Source organism: Lepus europaeus, chromosome 12 (assembly GCF_033115175.1).
Source record: "Lepus europaeus isolate LE1 chromosome 12, mLepTim1.pri, whole genome shotgun sequence".
Classification (NCBI taxonomy): Eukaryota; Metazoa; Chordata; class Mammalia; order Lagomorpha; family Leporidae; genus Lepus; species Lepus europaeus.
In genome coordinates, this window is record NC_084838.1 from 27339863 (window position 1) to 27359808 (window position 19946).

Genomic DNA, 19946 nt, shown 5'->3' on the forward strand with positions numbered 1-19946 from the left:
GTGGAAAGAACGGGGCCATCAAAGAAGGTGGTACCTTTCTCTGAAGGGAGAAGAGAACTTCCACTTTGACTATGACCCTATCGGAATAAGATCAAAGTCAGCGAACTCTAAAGGCTTCCATAGCCCTGACAACTCATGACTAGAGTTAAGGAGATTACTGACGCCATGAACAGGAGTGTCAAATTGTTAAGTCAGCAACAGAAGTCACTGTGTACTTACATCCCATGTGGGATCTGTCCCTAATGTGTTGTCTAATGTGCAGCGATGCTATAACTAGTACTGAAGCAGTATTTTTACACTTTGTGTTTCTGCGTGGGTACAAACTGATGAGATCTTTACTAATTATACACTGAATCGATCTTCTGTATATAAAGATAATTGGAAATGAAAAAAAAAAAACCTGGTGTTAATTTAAATGGCATAGAAAATTAATTATTTTTTTTAAAAAAATATTATGTAGGATCTCTGTCTTTAATGTACTGTACACTCTTATTTAATGCTATAAATAGTACTCCAACAGTATTTTTTTTCACTTTGTGTTGCTATATGGGGGCAAGCTGTTGAAATCTTTACCTAATATATACTAAACTGATCTTCTGTATATAAAGAGAATTGAAAATGAATCATGATGTGATTGGAAGGGGAGAGGGAGCGGGAAAGGGGAGGGTTGTGGGTGGGAGGGAAGTTTTGGGAGGGGGAAGCCATTGTAACCCATAAGCTGTACTTTGGAAATTTATATTCATTAAAGAAAAGTTTAATAAAAAAAAATAAAACCCTGTTCTCAAGTCTGCCAAAATGTCAGAGTAAAGGGGTGGGCATTGTGATACAGCAATTTAAGCTGCAGCTTGAAAACCATGCATCCCATGTTGGAGTGCCTGGGTTTGAGTCCTGCCTCTGCTTCCAATCCAATTTCCTGCAAATACACCCAGGAGGCAACAGATGATGGCCTAATTACTTCAGTTTCTGCCACCCACATGGAAGACCTGGATGAAGTTCTTGGCTCCTGGCTTCCAACTAGCCCATCCCTGGCATGTGTAGAAATTTGGGGAGTGAACCAGAAGATGGAACTTCTCCTTCTCTTTGTCTCTCCCTCTTTCTGTCACTCTGTCTTTCAAATAAATAAATTTAAAACTTTTAAAAAAAGCTATTAGAGTCAATATTGAGCATCATTGGAGGGGAGATTTATTAATATGAAAAGATGTAGCCTAGAAAGAAACCTAAAGTGCTAAATTAGAATTGGAGTTAGAGTAGTGAACTCATGATTTTGTTTTAAAACACACACAACTACGTCGACATAGAAATAGACAGAGATGTGGCTCTGGCATTGTGGCAGAGCAGGTTAAGCTGTTGCTTTCAGTGCTGGCATCCAATATCAGGGTGCTTGTTCAAGTCCTGGCTGATCTGCTTCTGATTTAGCCCCCTATAATGCACCTGGGAAAGCAGCAGGTGATGGCCCAAGTGCTTGGGCCTCTGCTACCCACGTTAGAGACCTGGAAGGAGTTCCTGGCTCCTGTCTTCAGCTGGGCCCAGCCCAGGTCAAGGGAGTGAATCAGTAGATGGAAGATCTCTCTCTCTCTCTCTCTCTGTGTGTGTGTCTCCATCATTTTGCCTTTCAAATAAATATTATAAATTAATGATAATAAAAGAAATAAAGATGTGTGTATGAAGCATCTTCAAAAAGTTCATGGAAAATTCCTATTAAAAAACTATAATTGGATTTCAAAACTTTTGTACCAATAAACCCCCTTTAATTCCACTTTCCATGAACTCCTTGAAGATCCCAAATATACATGTATGTGCATATGTGTTAACGTATGTGTACATACACATATTTCTTACATCTATTTGCTAAAAGGGCTTAGAAACGATGCTGTTTTAGTAACAATGTGCACACTTGGCTCCCATGTTTTATTTTCTAAGAAGAATTTTCCACTAAAAAACTCCAAGGCCCCATGTAAAAGGATTGATTCCAAAATTGGGACAGGAAAATGTAAGACGAGCAAAGAAAGTAGGAACAAGTCAAAAGGAAATAGCCAGATTTAAGGGGATCCTGCTTGGTAAATCTGGGACAATTTATGCATCAGTATAGTGATTGTAACAGATTATCACCTGATGTCAAAATTAGGAATCCCTGAATCTGTGCTGAAGGGGACTGAGGGTAGGAGGAGATATCTTTCTTACAATAAAATGCCATCTAATAAACGTGGGACAGATGACAGAGACACAACAATCATCATTTTTTCAACCATCATGGTAGTTACTTCAGGCAGGAATTGCCCCTGGATACTCATGCAGGTGGGTAGAAGTTGGTTCAGTATGAAAAACTGGTTCATTTGGAGTATCTTCCCAGAAAATATTATCAAAGAGGTAAAAGTAGTTTCCTCTGAGTGGAGAAATCCAACAAACAGCAATGTGACAAGTCTATCAAGTTTTTGCAGTTGGATAGGGTGATATTAGGTGCCTTTCTGTGTAATGTGCTGAGAGAAATGGAGCATTTGCTTCTGTGGTATTTCTGCCAAGAACACATGCCCTGGGTATGGTCATGAGTAGACACTGGATGGATCCAGGTTGAGAGATGTTCTATGGAATGAAAGGTCTGGCATCCATGGCAGTCAAGGTTGAGAAAGACTGGAAGAAACTCAGGATCTCAAGAGACATAGCAGCTAAGTACAATGTTTGGTGCTGAAATGAACTCCAAATCAGAAAGAAAGGAGAGATAATGCTAAGACAGCAACATTTAAATGAAGCTGTGGATTGGAAGTGGTGCTGCATTGGAATTCATTACTTAAGTTGTGTGGTGAACTTAGTTAATTTTAGAGAGTTTATGTCTGTATACATATTGCTCCAAAGAGAGATAAGAACAACAGGGACCGGCATTATGGCACAGCAGGTCAAGCAGCCACAGACAATGCCGGAATCCCATATGAATGACAGTTCTGTGCTGGCTGCTCCACTTCTGATCCAGCTTCCTGCTAATGGGTCTGGGAAAGCAATGGATGATGGTACAAGTACTTGGTCTCCTAATGCAGGAGACATAGATGGAGTTCCAGCTCCTGGCTTTGACTTTGTCCAGCCCTGGTCATTGCAGTTATTTGGGGAATGGACCAACATATGGAAGATCTCCCTCTCTCTCTCTCTCTCTCTCTCTCTCTCTCTCTCTCTCCCACCCCCTCTATAATTCTACCTTTCAAATAGTAAAAGTAGTAGATGAATCTTTTTCAAAAAGAGAAAAGAATAATTGTGTGTGTGTGTGTGTAAAGTGGATGGGTGGGTAGCACAAATATGACCAAAGATTTACAGTTGAGAAACCTGGTATAGGAATTCTTTTTTTAATTTAAATGTAGCCAATGCCTTTTTTTTAAAAAAAAGATTTATTTATTTATTTGAAAGAGTTACACAGAGAGAGGAAAGGCAGAGAGAGAGGTCTTCCATCCGATGGTTCACTCCCCAGTTGGCCGCAACGGCCGGAGCAAGGGCCCAAGGACTTGGGCCATCTTCTACTGCTTTCCCAAGCCACAGCAGAGAGCTGGATTGGAAGAGTAGCAGCCAGGACTAGAACTGGAGCCCATATGGGATGCCGGCACTTCAGGTCAGGGCATTAACCCACTGCACCACAGCACTGGCCCCGTATAGGAACTCTTGATACTGCTTTTACAAAAGTCCTGAAGAAGCTCAGTATTATTGAAAAAACAGAATTAATTTTATGAAGTCAGACGGAAGCAGTTTCTTTTTTTAAAAAGAATGATTTATTTATTTACTTACTTAAAAGAGTTACAAAGAGGGAGGGAGAGACAGACAGAAAGAGATCTTCTAACCACTGGTTCACTCCTCACATGGCTGCAATGGCCATGGCTGGGCCAGGCCAAAGCCAGGAGCTAGGAGCTTCATTCAGGTCTCCCATGTGAGTGGCAGGGCCCTTAGCAGGCCATTTTCTGCTGCCTTTCTGAGACCATTAGCAGGGAGCTGGATCAGAAATGGGACAGCTGGGACTCGAACCATATGGGATGCCCATATGGTATACTGGAGTCACGGGCAGCAGCGTTACCTGCTACTCCACAATGCTGGCCCCCAGGAGTATGTTGTAACCTGAAGCACCTCCTGTTCCCCCAGCACCCTGTATCCCACATACAATGATTAAAAGAATTACCACCTCTACACCAGGTATTTGTTTATTTATTCCACAAACATTTTTTTTGGGCACAAGATACAAGGAATAGCACTAGATGACAAGAAAGGTAGAAATGCAATCTGAAGCTCAGAAGTGAGAGAAATTATACTTCATTGAGTGGTCAGGAGAGGTTTCACAGAGAAGAAGATATATGAGATGAGTCGTTAAAGGTGCATAAAATCTGGCCAGGGAGGTTTGAGTGCTTAGACTTAAGGATTAAGTTGCTGCTAAGTCACTGGTTGAGACTCCCACATTCCACGCCAGAGTGCCTGGGGTAGAGTTCCAGCTCCACTTCCAATTCCAGCTTCCTGCTAATGCAGACTCCGAGAGGAGGCAGGTGATGGCTCAAGTAGTCGGACCCTGGCAGTGATGTCAGAGATCTGGATAGTGTTCTTGCCTCCTGGCTTCAGTCTGGTTCAGTCCTGCCCATTGCAGGTATTTGGGGGTGAACCAATAGATGGGAGATCACTCTCTCTCTCTCTCTGCCTCTCAAATTCAAAACAAAACAAAACAAAACCAAACCAAAAAAACATGGTCAGAGAGATGCAAGAAGAAGGCATCCAAAGTGGAGATGGAACAATGACGGGCAGGAGGGGAACAGGAGCAGCATCTCTATCAGTGCTGTTTCACTTAAATGTGGCAGAAAACAATTCAAGTTGTCTCAAAAACAATAGGGGACTTTACTGATCCATGTGTATGAAAAGTATACGCGCTTTAGCTCCAGGTATAGCTAGAAGCATGTGTCTAAAGCATACCATTAGAACTATAGTCGGGGGGCTAGTGCTGTGGTGCAGTGGGTTAAACTGTTACCTGTGGCACAAGCATCCCATATGGGTCCCAGTTCAAGTCCCTGATGCTCCACTTCCCATCCAGCTCCATATTAATGTGCCGGGGAAGGCAGTGAAAGATGGCCTAACGGTGGCAAAAACAACCTAAATGAAAGATCGTGGTGAACAAGACCTCAGCGGAAGGAGCGGGCCATCAAGGAGGGAGGCGTCTTTCTCCAAAGGGAGGAAGAAACCTCCACTGTGATATGGCCTTGACTAAACAAGTTCAGAGTTGGTGAACTCAAGGGGCTTCCATAGCCTCAACAGCTCATGGCAAGAGCCTCAGGTGATTACTGGCGTCATAAACAGGAGTGTCAATTGTTAAATCAACAACGGAAGTCACTGGGCACATGCTCCCCACGTAGGATCTCTGTCCTTAATGTGTTTTACTATGAGAGTTAAAGATAACACTACTAGTCGAACAATACACTATACCTTGTGCGGTTGTGTGAGTACAGTCTGTTGAAATCTGTGCTTAGTATATACTAAGTTGATCTTCTGTGTATAAAGATAATTGAAAATGAAACTTGATGAAGAGTGGGATGGGAGAGGAAGTGGGAGAGGGGAGGGCTGCAGGAGGGAGGGATGTTGTGGGGGGGAAAGCCACAACAATGCAAAAGTTGCACTTTGTAAATTCACATTTATTAAATAAAAATAAAATAAAAAAAAGAAATAGAATCTTGCAAGTTTTTAAGAAATTTTTCTGTTGTGCTCCTTTCTGAAATAACTCCCTCTTTACTCCTCAAATATAGCCATTATTCTGTGTGATAATAATTTTCCTTGTTTATACTGTTACCACTAAAATATGAACTATTAAATTGCATTGTTTTTTGTTTTCTTTCTGAACTTAATACAAATGAAATGATACTATATATGTTAAAAAAAAAAGAAAGAAAGATGGCCTAAGTCCTTGGGTCCCTGCAGCTGTGTGGGAGAGCTGGATGAAGTTCTGCCTCTTCCTCCCTCTCTCTCTGTAAGTTTGTCTTTCAAACAAATAAATAAATAAAACACAATGAGTGTTTGGGGAATCCCAACTAGTTAAATTGACTCTAACATGGGCAATATTAAAATATAGAAATTATAGTGGGAAGCCCACTTAAGGTTATTGTTTGGAACGTCTCAAATGCTAAATTAAGATCACTTATTTGATTGGTTAGAGCAGGGATGGGCAAACTCTTTTTATAAAAAGCCACATAGTAAATATCACATAGTAAATATCTTAGGCTGTACAGGCCATATGGTCCTTGTTGCAACTACTCAACTCTGGTGTTGTAGTGTGAAAGCACTAGGGAGAGTGCAGAAACAAATGAGCATGGCTGTTTTCCAATAAATCTTTATTTACAAAAACAGGAATTGGGCAGAGTTTGGCCTGTGGGCTCTAGTTTGCTGACCCTTCATTAGAGGAAGCCATTGAAGATTTTAAGTCTTCAAATGACATCATCAGAATTATTCCTTGAGAAGATATATCCAGCTGCTGGATGTAAAATGGTTTAGAGACAATAAACTAAAAGTAGGAAGGAAAACCAGGAGACTGTTGCAATGTTCTACATGTTTGCACTGTGAAAAAACCAACACAGCTTATATAAGCCGAATGTACCTGACAGTTTGGCCTCACAGATTTTAGCTGGCACACAGCTGGATCTTTCTGTCCTTAGCTGACCTACATTCTCATCATCTTGCCAGTTTAGCCACCTCTGAAACCTTAGCCATCCCTGAAATTCTATGTTGGAGTTTGTAAATCATCTTGGGAATCTGATTATTCCTTTTCTTTGCTCTACAGTGTTTTTGATTTTGAGAACTAAGTCTGTACTATTTGTATGAGAGGGAAAAATCAATAGAAAGAGAAAGTTTAATAAAAAAAATACATTCTCCATTGACTTTAATTAACTTGGTCTTAGGTTTACAACTCTGGTGAATATGGAAAAATGAGGGAAAAAAAACCCTCACATCTCACCCTACACAGTATGTTTTTAAGAATAATGTCTCACATTAAAACTCAAGTGTACCAGCAATTTATTTGCCTGCAACAAGTTGAAGAAGAAAGTAAAAAAAGAAAAAAAATTCTCCTGTAGGATATGGCAGAAAATAGACTGACATTTCTAATTTCTACAGTAAAAGACTGAGTATCAGAATTAGGCCAATAATTTAATGCTATCATAGAACCCTTGCATGTTCTGCAAAATCAGTTGGCCATAGCTTTAATGTCTTCTCCAGTCTCACAATTTAAGACCCATAGTCTTTGAAAGTGGTCTGCATTTACTTGTTCCTTTATCACACATGCCTTCTGCTATGGGGCAGGGTTCTCTCCCGAGGAAAAAGTTCAGGAATAATGATGTAGGTCCCTGCTTCCTATTGGATGTCTACAGAGAGAGTCCATGCATGCATGGACAGTTTACATAATCACACATCTGGCATTTCAAGTGACCTGTGGTTATTCAGAGACACGTACATTAGTGTAGAAGTAGGCCAGTACACCTGCACATATGCATATAAGATACCACACATATCCCACAAAGTCACGTGTGCATTGGATTGTGAAATATATACATGAATGAACATCTTATATCATTGATACAGCACAGACACAATTAAATAAAGTAGGCCACATAAATATATATTTACTCTATTTCTCAATAAGTTTATAGCAGATATTTGACAAAAACATATGTAAGACTAAAATATATTTAAAGCTAGATTCTGACATATCAATATATGTGTACTGTACATCTATGCATGTCATCTACATGTAACACCCATATGTATCATATGATCTGGTCCCCTTCATCTCTCTGAATACATACTCTGTTGCTCTAATATTCTCTCCTCCATTATTAGATTCTAAGCTATTCCCTGCTGTTCAACAAATGTCAGAAACATTCTCACCTCAGTGTCTTTGCACTGGTTACTATTCTGAAACTGCTCTATGAATAGACATCACATAGACTATTTTCTCATTTTCTTTAAGTCCTGCTTAAATACCAACTTCTCAGTGATGGCTATATAGCACTCTGTCACTCCAGTTAAAATTGCCATCCCCCCCTCCAGTCCATGATCTTGATCTGTCTTATTCCATTTCAGTTCTTAACATAATTTATGTATTCCTTATGATTATTGTTATCACTGCTTCTGACAAATGTACACCCTAGGCTGGAGGGATGTATGTTTGATTGTTCACTGATGTATTTAAAGCAACTTATTCATAAGGATACTTGGAAAAATTTGCTGAATGAATATACATATATGTTGTTATTGTATAAATATATACATGTTTCTAAATCTAAATGTATATATTTTTGGACCATATCTACACTTCAAGAATGTCAACAATCATTGTTATAAACAAACATCCTCGTGTAGTCTGAACATATACTCATATATGTGCACACTCAATTGTACTAAAACATATTGGTAAATGTGTGTGTTTAAGTGTGTGTGTTAGAAGGATAGACAAATCTTTTGTATATATTTGGATTGAACTAACATAACAAAAAATCTAAATCTTTCTCTCTCCCTCCCTCTGTAACTCTGCTTTTCAAATAAATAGATAAATCTTTTTAAAAAAAGACCTCTCAGGGACCATCAGAAGTAGAATCGTCCTATTTGGCTTTCTGACAGTGGAAATTCAGAAATGACCAAAATAAATAAAGATCCTGACATCATGGAATGTAGAAATGGACATAAATACATACCTAATTATGAATTCATGATTAATTTTCTGAATCAAAGGCACACCATATTAGGAAAACCAAATGATACCCAATTCCAATCTAGTGGGTGGGAATGACTCTTCTGAGAAAATGATGTTGGAGTGAAGATTAATTCATCTTGAATTCAAATATTAAGGAGATAAAGGAAAGTGGAAAGGGAGAGAGAGAATGTTTCAGGCAGAGGAAACAGCACATTAAAAGACCTGAAGCAGAAAGAAACATGCTTCAGGGAACCAGAGGAAGCAGTGTAAATGGAGACCAGATGCAAGTGGAGGTGGGAGAGTGGAATGACATGAGTCTTGAGGAGGGAGGTAGCAGACCTCACAGAAGTGTTTAGGCTAGAGGAAGTCCTTGCTTCCCCCTTGGTTGCCCAGGGATGTGGTATATCCTGAGATAGTTCCTGGGGTACACCATTGAGATGTTAGCAAAGCAGCCGCGTGCAGTACTTAGGAAGATGAGTTTGAAGGTATATTCATCGCTAGGTTCTATTGCTCTGATAAGACGCAGAGAAGATGCTTCCCTCTGTGGTCACACACAGAAGAGGAAGTGACAATGAGAAATGGCAGGCCAGAATGAGGTGGAGGTCTCTGGTTGTGATTAAAACATGCAGTCTCGGGGTGGACATTTGGCCTCATGTTTAAGATGCCCGCCAAGACACCCATGTCTCACACTGAAGTACCTGTGTTTGAGTCCCCGCTCCACTTCCACTTCCAGCTTTCTGCTAATGTGCACTCTAGGGGGCAGCAGGTGATGACCCAAGCAGTTGGGTTCCTGTTATTTATGTAGGAGCCCAAAACTGAGTTTTTGGCTCCTGGCTTTGGCCAGAGCCAAACTCAGCAACTGCGGGCATCTAGGGAGTGAGTCGGTGAATAGAAGCTAACTTTGTTGGTTTCTCTCTGTGTCTCTGCCTCTCTCACCCTCTCTCCCAAAAAAATTCTATCTCAGATGAACTGAGATAGATAATTCCAGGCACATTTCAGATAGTATTATTTATATTCATGCATTTATTCAGTTATATTTAATTGAGCCATGTAATGAGCCAGAAACCTTGTTGGACCATTACCACAATAGATGCTATTTCTGCCAACATAGAAGTTACATTTTACTGTACAGAATTAGTCTAACCATGTAATTTTAAGAGATAGTGAAAACTAGTGTCTAGTCCAGACAAAAAATGATAAAGACTCTAGACATCAGAGCCCATGAAGAGAATGGAAGATTAATGGTCAGTTTGATGACTGTCTTTATAATCTCCATAGAGGAGAATCCTGGATTATTGTTTGATTTCAGGAGGTGGGACTTGAAGTATGGGATGAGAGTTCGAAAGAGGCGTGTTTGGAACAGAACATGAGAAGGAAGACTAGGTGGGCTACAGTACATTTCTCATTCATAGAAAATGCTTGATGTTTGATGTGGTGACCATTCATTAAAGATATTGTAGTAGGAAACACCCAAAGGGAAGGAGGATAGGGTGGAAATTTACAATCTACTAAGGAACACACACACACATAATGCAAAGAAGGAAATCCAGGAGTTATGAGCAGTGAGCAGCATTGTTGATATGCAACAGGGAAAGCTCAAGTTTCCTGGTTGTACCCTGGATCACAAGGGCTCTGACAGGTAACAGCAAGTACTCTCAGGTTTGGGAACAGAAAGTAATCTGCTAGGATGCTCTGTTGCCCCATCAGCCCGTAGTCATGTGGTCAGAGGGATGCAAGTCTTGTTGATCTGTTCCCTTATGACTATAAAATTCTTTCTTTTTAAGCTTCTGGTTCTATTAGCTAACATTTAAGTAGTGGATTCTTCTTAATGAAAGCCTGATGATAAAGTTCACTGGAGATTTTGTTTAACTTGGGATTTCTTTTCTTAAACCAAGGGAAATATATTCTAAAGTTACTTTGGGAAGACAAATTCTTCCAGTAATGGAGATTTGCCAAGTATAAGAATTAAAAGGGCTAGCTGACGCCGCAGCTCACTTGGCTAATCCTCCGCCTGCAGCACCGGCACACCAGGTTCTAGTCCCGGTTGGGGCGCCGGATTCTGTCCCGGTTGCCCCTCTTCCAGTCCAGCTCTCTGCTGTGGCCCGGGAAGGCAGTGGAGGATAGCCCAGGTCCGTGGGCCCTGCACCTGCACAGGAGGAAGCACCTGGCTCCTGGCTCCTGGCTTCAGATCGGCGCAGTTCGCCGGCCATAGCGGCCATTTGGGGGGTGAACCATCGGAAAAGGAAAGCCTTTCTCTCTGTCTCTCTCTCTCTCTCTCACTGTCTAACTCTGCTTGTCTAAAAAATAATAATAATGAAAAGGACTAACAGTTAAAGGGTTTACTGTTTATATGCTAACTCTGGATCCTTTGATGAGAGTAGGTATTTTATAGTTACATTTTAGAAATGAGAAACCTGATGTTCCAAGAAGAGTTCTATTCAAGATTCCACAGAAAGAATTTTTATTCATCAGGGTAGATTGGATTATGTAGCAGTTACAAAGAACCCCAATGTCTTAGGGCATCACATAATAAAAATTAAATCTCCTCTCATGCTGCTTGAGTGTGGGATTGAGGACACCGAGGTGCCTTCTCGGTTCTATCCTGGTCCTCAGTGTGGGGCCCAGGCTGATGCAGCATTTGTCATTGGTGTATTGGTCATCTCAAAGGTAAAAAAATAAAAAGCCTCTGCTCTTAAATCTGCCATTCAGAAGTGACTCACCTGACTTGTACTCATATTTCATTGTCCCAGCATTGGCCACAGCTAACTTTAAGTGTGTGGAAAATTCCAGCCTACCATGTGCGCAGAGACAGTTGTACTATCTGTAGAGAGCTTTGTTGACAGCCATCATACTAGGAGTGAGATTCCAGCTCATTTCCTGTCTCAGCACATCCATGTCCTTTCCACTGGGCTCATTGCCTCTTCATGCTAAGTGTGGAATCAGAACTGAAGTTGGCATGTGCAATTCTAGAACTTGTTGGAAAAATCCTTCGTTACCATCTTGAAGCTCATCCTTGTCTGTTTTATTTGTCTGACCTTTTGGACATTAGTGTAAGTTAGTTTCCTTTTACATGTGACAGTCTGATTTAACGGAGATGTAGGAAGGGGCTCCTTTGGGAAGTTCTAACGCTGAAAAACTTTACTGTGTTTTCCCAAGTGAATTGCTCAAAGATTTACCTGGAACACAAGTCCAGAGGAATGATAACTATTCTCTCCACAGAGGAAATGCATTCCATCTGCCACCAAAACATGCTTCCAGCTCCACCACCGGTCTGCTTACAAAATCGTGACATGTTGTCACTTACTGCTCCCTGATCAGTGGACACCATGTCTTCAAGAATCTCTGGCCTGGGCTGCTTCTCTTTTCTCTCTCTCTCTCTCTTTTTTTTTTTTTTGTCCCCCAAATAATTTGAACTACTGCTGACAAGAGAATACTGAAATCCTTCATTCCTCCAATCAATCCCAGTGTTCATAGCAGTAGCAGTGAGAAAAATAGTGACAGCTAAGAGAGAAATCAGATGTTTGTTGGAACTTGCACCATAAAAATGGTAAATAGATAGGTAAGCAATAGTAATAGTAAATACAAATATAATCAAAAAATGTAAATGGCAATAATTTTTAGCTGAAGTTCCTCTTCCAAGCTCAGGACATTAAATTAAGGAGTTTCTGACTAATACCGTTTTCACTCCTCTGTGCCCTGGATGTTAGAGATGCCTAGATGAGGTGGGTGTCCTAGTCCATTTACTGTTGCTGTAACACAAATCCCTGGGCTGAGTACTTTAAAAAGAAAAAGGTTTATTTGGCTCATGATTCTGACTGCCAGAGAGTCCAAACAATATGGCACTGGTGTCCACTTCTCCCAGGGAGTGGGCCACACGCAGAAGAGGTCAAGCACACAGGGTAGCCTCACTTTATAACAACCCATTCCTACAAGAATTCCCTCTGTGAGACTAGCACGAATCCTTTCTTAGGATGGTGCCCTCAGTTACCTTCCACTAGATCCTATCTCCCAAATGTTCCATCACCTCAGCTCTGTCACACTGGGGTCTAACCATCTAACCCCTGACCCTTGGGGAGACAATTCCCATCTAAACCATAGCAGCGGGTACCTAGACAGAATTGTCAGTTCAATAGATGATATGTCACCTTGTTACACCTTGGCCGACGGGACCTTGTGCCACAAAGTCTGTGGATCATGGGAAGAAAGAGTAGCTATAAGGCAATCAGAACCAGTGCTGAATGGTTTTTATACATTAACTTGTTTAATACTATGCCAGACCTATAGGTTGTACTATCCAGTATAGAAGGGCAATGCAGATCCAAGAGACTGTAAAACGTGCTAGGGCCTCACAGCAGAAAAATCTCAGATCTGACTGACTCCAAAATTTAAGTGGCTTTATTTTCATTTGTTTTTGTTTTGTTTTGTTTTGTTTTGTTTTAACACACATTACTGCCTCCTGCTGGCCATAGAGCTCATTCCTCAGAGGACTAGCCACTATCAAAATATAATTTCCTGGAGTCATGCCAACAAGGGCTGAAACCAGACAATCACACTATGCAAGATGGCTCAACCCATTGGATGTGGCTGGAGCATAATAGATCGTGGCATTCTGGATTTTGATAATTTACTACAGAAGAGGGTCTCAGAACAGAATCATCATTTGGGTTTCTCTGTAACCAGAGTGTGCATAACTTCCATAATTGAGTGTGGCAGTTTTGTTTGACAAATGGCTGAGAAAGGAGGACAGATATTAACTTCCCATGGATGGTGCAGAGTAGCGCTAGCATAACATCAGGTCTTAGTTAGATCCATAGATTGAGAATTGGACTTCATTTCCAATAAGAAGTAAAACATAATTTGGAAAGAGAGAAAAACTTCCTTCACACACTCTAAATAAACATCTGCAATATAAGGAACCAACATTCAAAAGTAGATCAATAATTGCTACAGAAATTACAAATCTTGAAGAGACAATTGCCTGAATTTGTTACTTACTAAACTTCTTGGATATGGTGACATCTGAGCTTAATATTGAAGGATACATGTGAGTTAGTCATGGAAAGTAGGCAAGGACACTTCAGCAAGAAGTATTTGCAGAAGCATAGAAATGAAGAAAAGAGACCCCTATTGCAAAAATATGTAATTTAGAATGACTACAGGAGCTTGTTCTGAGATATGAGACTATGAAGGAAGGAGGAAGAAGATCATGAAGAATGTTTTATGCCATGAAAAAGAATTCAAACTTTATTTGAGGGAAGCAGGAGGTCAAGTCAATGTTTTGAAAAGAATGACATAACCAGACTGATGGTTTATGTAGATACCCTGGCCGTAGAAGACTGGCTGTTGAGGATAGGGTGGGACATACACTGAGAAAGTTTCATTAGTCAGGAAACTTACAGAAACCCAGCTCCAACATGTAATAAGGCAATGGGGTTATGGTTGGGAAGAGGAAAGAAAGGACAAAAGCAGCATTTAATTAATAGGACTCTGTGATTCACAGGATGTGGTGTGAGGAGGGAATAGAAGTGAAGGTGAATTGGGCATTCTGGCTTGCTTGAGAGAGGTGATTGGGGGAAGGAAGGAGAGAGTGTGATAAGTTAGTTGGGGGCTTGCTGAGCTTCCTTGGGAACATACGATGGGGCTATCCCAGAGGAAGTCATGCACATGCGTCTGTTATCCATGAGAAAACTATGGGGATTTGTATACTTAAGACACAGTTGGGGTGCATCCAAGCACAAGTCATGGTTGAAGCCACAGCAGTGGTGAGATCATCCAGGAAGACTATGCACACTGAGAAGACAGTTAACACATGAGCACAAGGAAAACCAGTGTGTGTCTTTGAGCAGGGAAAGAGAATTCTGACAAATGTGGTCTAGAAAAATGTCAGAGAAACGCTGAAGGAAAACAGAGTGAAGGATGGAGCATGCAACATGAATAAATATTATGGAGAAGGCAAGTAACAAGGACTGAACAATTTTATGTGAAGTTGATTTGGGGTAGAATTCAGACTGTAGGGAATTAAATAAGAAGTACTGATAATGAGTATAGACCATTCTGACATTTTCCATCCTGAGAATAAGGACCTTTCCTGAACTTAAAAGAAGCATGTAAATCACCACATGATAGTGATTACCCCTTTATTTATTCAACTCCCTTCTTCCCTTGCAGGTTCCCTGTCTTCTACCCTAAATGTTTCGCCAGAACCCGGGATATTCCCAGTTCAGTGGATGCAATACATGGCACTGCTCTTTTGAGGAAGAGTCCATGTGAGAGGAAAGTAAAGAAAAGCTTGCATTTAAAATGCTGAGTATCTTTTCTTCCTAACATGGAAGAGAATGGAGCATGCTTATGTAACAAAAAACAATGGATACTTTTGTTATCATCAAAACCTGAAATGGACTTACCTGCGTTTCCTACAGTTCTCACATTTGTGTTCCTGATTCCTTAATTCCAGCGGGATAACGAGTTTCTAAAATTACAAATTAATGTTAGGAACTGTGTAAAACAAAATATTAACTTATATTTGTATCAGTAATCTATTAAGCATTTAAGTTTGTTTGAAAGTAAACAACAACATGTAGAAAGTATTGAAATAAGAGTTAAATTATTTTAATTTTTAAAAACTATTTATTTATTTACTTGAATGGCAGAGAGAGGGAAAGACAGAGGGAGATATTTTCTGTCTGCTGGTTCATTCCCCAAATGCCTGCAACAATTTGTTAATTCCCCATATATCAGATTGAAGCCAGGAGCCAGGAATTGCATCTGGGTTTCTCCACAGAGGTGGCTGGATCCCACCTTGAGCTATCATGTGCTACATCCCAAGCACATTTGCAAGAAGCTGGATCAGAAGTGCAAAGTAAGAGACTCAAACCAGAAACTCTGATACAGAATATGAACATTCCATTTGGCAGCTGACCCCATTGTGCCACAACACTTGCCCCTAAGGTTATTTTTAAAGAATTTTTAGTTACAAGGTTCTGGTATTCATTTTGAAGAAATAATTGCTAATATTTTAATCTGACAGTTGTTATTTTTGGCCACACAAAGGAAATAGATTAGAAAACAGAAAACATTACCCTCCTCACCATCTCTATACATTCATCAAGTGTTGTAGGGGGTATAGTTCAGGGAGCAAACTCTGTCCTTGGGCACAGCAACTTAACCTATTAGGATTTCATTTTCTTATCTTTTAATGGAGAGAATTATCCTTAACATCTAGGATTGTTATGAATGTGGAAAGTTAGTAATAGAACTGACACATAGTCAAAATTTCATAGATGCTCACTCTATTAAAAGCTTATATTGAAATTAATTGTTCATTGTAAAGGGAAAAGATCTTGGTTTTACAATGGAGTGATCAAATTTAGCATCACTCATCATAGAGCAGCTTGACATATGCTTTCTAAAAAAATGTAATATGCATCATCATCATTAAAATATTCTAACAAAAAACAATAAACAGAAACTAATCAAGCTTCTAGTCTTTACTTCAAGAGGAAAGGAAATGCAGGTAATTGGAGAAATAAGTAAATGACATCATAGACAGACCATGAGACAAATTCATAATATGAATACCCTAGAAATCAATTCATCAAGTATCTTCAAAAAGTCAGTGTCATGGAAAAATTTCATGTAGGGTTGTGTGTTGTACAAGAGACCCAACAATTGAGCAAACTGGCTGAGCCTTCAGGAAATTTAGTTTGAAAAAAAGTGTAAAATATAATTTGGGGTGAATTGGAAAAAGATTTGAATATGGGCCCAAGATTAGATGTTACAGAAAATCGCTATTAATGTCCTGGATAAAATAATGATATTGAGATTATATAGACTAATAAAAGTCTTAGTTTCAGAAGACACAGGTTGAAATATTTAGTAGTTAAGTGTCATAATTTGTATAATTCACATTCAGCAAAAACACAAATAGATGTAAATAAATCGAGGTGAATGAATGTGGTAAGATATTATTAAACATTTTAGTCTACATAGTATGTAAGTGCTAACATTGTACGGAATGTTCAGAACAGTTATGAATGCTTAAAAATGTATTAGTAAATGTTCAGAGGAAAAAATGAAAGAAGTCACTTGATACAATGATGCCAACCAACATGATTTAGTTAGCAAATTAGCAGTGAAATTTCAATACAATATCCAAAGCATAGAAGGAAAGTTTTTAGAAATGTTTATATAGGCATCAGAAGCAATGGGTGGCAGGCCTATTATTGGCTGATCTGTACAGTGATCTGCCCTCAAGCAGACCCAACAGGCCAGTCCACTGCAGTGGCTTTCAATGTGGTAAGCCTGGGCTTCAGCAGAAGTCAGCTTGTGAAGAGCCCTGGCAGCTCTGCCAAGAGTTGGATCAATGGAAATGGACCTGCCCTGGAGTCGAAGGATGCCCAGGTCAGAGCCACAGATCTTATTGGCTCTAAGCTGAAAAGCCCTTCACTCAGCCCAACTTCCAAAGTGACCACTGCAGCTGAGGGGATGGTCAAGTAGGGTCAGCAACATTGCAGGCAGAACTGTAAATTTCTTGTTAGAGATGCCCCCTGCCTTTACCTGGCCAGCTCTCCTCCCAGGCCAGCCAAGTAATGAAAGTCAACAGAGTGCCTTCCCCTAGGAGGTTCACGCCTCCCTTAGGATATACCCCATGTGAAGAGATAGATAGGTCTGGGCCTCTGAATTTACAAAGCCTAAAGCCCACCAGATTATTATCAAGCCCCTTCTATCAGGTTCTATTTGCCTCTCAATCAGAAAACTTAATTGTAGCTTAGACAGCACCTTTCTTAGCTCCTCTAATAATGACTCTGTCCTTTGTTCTAGACCCTGTCTAGCGTACTTGGGCCTCATTCCTTTGTAATCATAACCTCTACTCTACCACCAATGGCTCTACTCCCAACCTGTGTATACTGATGGTCCTCTTCCCCACTTAATGCTGTATAATTGTTCAAACCTGGTAAATGCCACTCTTAGGATCATTGGTTACTATCCTTACCCTGTCTTTTATGACCTTGTCTAAATATGAGCAGAGTTGGCAAACTTGGAAGTCTTCCATAGCCTTGGCAACTCATGACGAGAGCCTAGGGTGGTTACTGGCGCCATAAACTAGAGTGTCAATTTGTTGGGTCAACAACAGGAGCCACTGTGCACTTGCTCCTCATGTGGGATCTCTGTCCTTAATGTACTGTACATTTTGATTTAATGCTATAACTAGTACTCAAACAGTATATTTCACTTTGTGTTTCTATGTGGGTGCAAACTGTTGAAATCTTTATACTAAATTGATCTTCTGTATATAAAGAGAATTGAAAATGAATCTTGATGCAAATGGAAGGGGAGAGGGAGCGGGAGAGGGGAGGGTTGCGGGTGGGAGGGAAGTTATGGGAGGGGGAAGCCATTGTAATCCATAAGCTGTACTTTGGAAATTTATATTCATTAAATAAAAGTTAAAAAAAAAAGAAATGTTTATATGAATGTGGAATGTAAAAATGAGAGATAAAGAAAAATTATATTATAAACTAATTTATAAATTATTTAAACAAAGATATATTTGACAGACTATGGATTTATCAGACACTAACTTGAATTTTCTGTTTGCTGATATTCAAAACTACTCAGGGGACAATAACTCTATTGCTCCCCCTTTTGGAGAGGAATGGAGGTCCTTCCCCTTTAACTTTCTCCTTTGGGTTCTGAGCACTGTAGAAAGAGTGGGTAGCTTTGTTTTTGCTTGCTTGTTTGTTTGTTTGTCTATGCATCCATTTATCCACTATCCATTCAATCTGACCGCTGGGCTCTGGGGGTACAAGGAGCTCACAGCTTACTGTGGAAAAGACATTTGAATGAATTATTGCAATGCACCATGATAGGAGTATCAGAAAGGGTTATAAAAATGCTTTCAGGTATTAAAGAAGGGAATATCCTTCTCTGGCTAAAGATATTTGAAAAAGTTGGATTTAAAAATCAGTTAATAGAAGAAATCAAGGGACATTATATTTTCTCCACACTTATCACGTGAAGGCAACCTACACATGCTCACTAAATATTTATGTATAGACTTTATAAGTTCTAGAAAATTTTTCTGAATCATTATTTATTCACTCACTCTTTTATTCACCAGGTAGTTACAGAGCATCTACTGACTATGGTATGCCACATGTTATTGCAGATCATTCAGAGAAAGCATTGGTGGGTGAATTTTCATTCTAATGAAGTTGACTTTCTTTCTTTCTTTTTTTTTTTTGACAGGCAGAGTGGACAGTGAGAGAGAGAGAGACAGAGAGAAAGGTCTTCCTTTGCCGTTGGTTCACCCTCCAATGGCCGCCGCGGCTGCCTTCCTCTGAAGGCAGGAGCCAGGTGCTTCTCCTGGTCTCCCATGGGGTGCAGGGCCCAAGCACTTGGGCCATCCTCCACTGCACTCCCGGGCCACAGTATAGAGCTGGCCTGGAAGAGGGGCAACCGGGCCAGAATCCAGTGCCCGACCAGGACTAGAACCCGGTGTGCCAGTGCTGCAAGGTGGAGGATTAGCCTATTGAGCCTCAGCGCCAGCTATGAAGTTGACTTGCTAAAAAAAGGGAATAAGACTGTTGACAAACAGATGCAGGAATGAAAGAAACTATCAACACTCTGAAGAATAGCAAACATCATATCATGATGGGATTACTTTAGGTTGGATGGTTAGGGACAGCCTCTTCAAGGACATTTTTTATGTTGAGACCTGTAAGACAAAAAGAAGTCAGTCCAGGAAAACAAAACAAAACAAAACAAAACACCTAGAACATTCTGGATAAGGACATAGTTCTGTGGCCCATAGGTAGAGGATTCAAGAGCAGTATCAACTGAGAGTAGGGGAAGCAGGCAGTGGGCTGAATGTAGTAGGAGGGAGCAAGTTTAGCTCATGTAGTGTCTCATAGGCTAAAAAGTATGAGGCATATGCTTAAAATCACCCAGAAGTGGCAGGCTCAGATTTATTCTGGCTGGTGCTGGTGAGAGAGAAAAGGATATCAAGAGCCATCATGGAGATCCTTGAAAGATGACAGTGACCTAAACTACAGTGAGGTAGGAGGCTGTGGGGCAGGTGGCAGGAGAGGGTAGAGAAAGTCAGGAGTAAAGTATGTCACCTGGCCAAGGTTTGAGCACCTGAACTGGATTGTGTCATCAATGGAAGTGGAATGCCTATGGGAATGACAATTTGGTTGTAATATGAGTTCAGGATTGGATATGGAAACAATAGCTCTGGTCTGCTCGTGTTATTTGAGATGCAAAT